This window comes from Lolium perenne, chromosome 2, assembly GCF_019359855.2.
Source record: "Lolium perenne isolate Kyuss_39 chromosome 2, Kyuss_2.0, whole genome shotgun sequence".
NCBI lineage: Eukaryota > Viridiplantae > Streptophyta > Magnoliopsida > Poales > Poaceae > Lolium > Lolium perenne.
Genome location: NC_067245.2, coordinates 160,613,049 through 160,614,644, shown reverse-complemented (window position 1 = coordinate 160,614,644; position 1,596 = coordinate 160,613,049). Strand labels below are relative to the sequence as shown.

General features: G+C 53.3%; 1 long non-coding RNA gene across 1 annotated transcript; it reads right to left on the bottom strand.

The window, feature by feature from the left end:
- Window positions 1-220: 220 nt before the first annotated feature.
- Window positions 221-956, bottom strand: LOC139835226 (uncharacterized). Its single transcript, XR_011750995.1, has 3 exons — window positions 590-956; window positions 458-511; window positions 221-370 (listed from the first exon to the last, which is right to left on the bottom strand). It is a non-coding gene; the product is annotated as an uncharacterized lncRNA (long non-coding RNA).
- Window positions 957-1,596: the final 640 nt, after the last annotated feature.

The following is a 1,596-nucleotide window of genomic DNA, read 5'->3' as shown; positions in this document are numbered from 1 at the left end:
GGGGTCGAAGGAAAAAAGGCTCGTATGCAGTAGTCAAAGTGTAAAAGAAAACAACTTACGGAGGGCAAGTGTGTCGGTCTGCAGGATCAGCTGATCGCACTCCTTGTGCCCCTCCTCCAGCCGCGCGGCCTTCTCCTCGGCACCCTTCCGGGCCTTGGTCATCTCCTCCAGCTCTGCCCGCAACACCACGGTGGCATTGCAGGCATTCTCCGAGCCTCGTCCAACTTGGCCGCTGCGGTCACTTCAGCGGCCTTGAGGGCCTTGGCGTGGTCAAGCCCCAGCTGAATCAACTGAGACTTGAGCTCCTGGTAGCTGGTCTTGAGGGCGTTTAGCTCCTCCTGGTGCTGCCGGCTGAGCTCATCCTTCTCCCCTGTAACCGGAAAAATGAGTGTTAGCAAGGCTACACTAGTAAAACTGAAAAGAAACCAAGTTCAAAGGAGAAAGGAAAAAATAGTACGTTGGGCCGTGGCGAGCTGCTCCTTGAGAGCATCGATGGAAGCTTCCGGGATCACTGTTGAACAGAAATTGTAAATATCACAAGGAAAAGAGGTTTCCGGTAGCAAAGATGCCGGTGAAGCGAAAAACTTACCTTGGCACTTGTCATGTGCCTCAGCGAGCTCCCGGTGCTCCCATAAAAGCTCCTCGAAGAGGGCCTTCCGAGTGTCAGCGGTGACCTGTTCAAGAAAAAGAAGAAATAAGGTAAAATTTTGTGCTAAGAACCAAGTTCTTAACCCGAAACTCGGGGACTGGCAGTGCCGGTTTTGCGCATTTCTAAGGTAAATTATGTGTTAAGAAGAAGATGTTTAACCCGAAACTCGGGGACTGGCAGTGCCGGTTTTGCGCTAAAAACTTAAGTTAAGTTTTGCGCTAAGAGCTGCGCTCTCACCACAAAACTCGGGGACTGGGAAGATAGACAAGAGAGAAACCGGCATGAAACTAAGGAAAAGATAAAGCAGAACCGGAAACGAAGAAACCGGCAAAGGTTGAAAGTTAATAAAACATACCGTCAGATTGTTCGTGGAATCGTACCACGCGCTGTCAAGCTCTTTTACGGCAGCCCGGAGCCGCATGAAGTGCTCCTCAGAACACCGATCCCCGACAGGATCAGGTGCCGGCAGCCGATCCTTGCCCATGCCGCGGGTCGCCGGAGTGATGTCCGCGACGGTTCGCACCTTGGGCCGCCACGTGGCGAACGGATACACGCGCGAAAACGGAGGCCACACGGAGGCGCACGCGGGATCCCGAAGAGGTAGTGGGATCCGCTGCGGTGCATTAAATGCGTGCGCGGGAGTCGAAACGATGTGACAGCGGGCACTGGCGCGTCAGTTACAGTGCGCATGTCACTGACAGGCGCGGGGCCCGATATACTCTCGACTTCGCCGAGGAAGGAGCAGAGACACGTGGTGCCGGAAAAAAGAGATGCCGGAACGAGCCTTGCAAAGAGAAGAAAAGGAACAAGGGTAAAGGTGCCGGAACTAAGCTCAAGAGATGAGTGACTAAACCGGTATCTTAGAAAGATGAAAACCTGGCATGGTCTGTAGGATAAAATCCTCCAGGCTATACCAGCTTCGGGGACTAATGTTGGGGGGATAACCC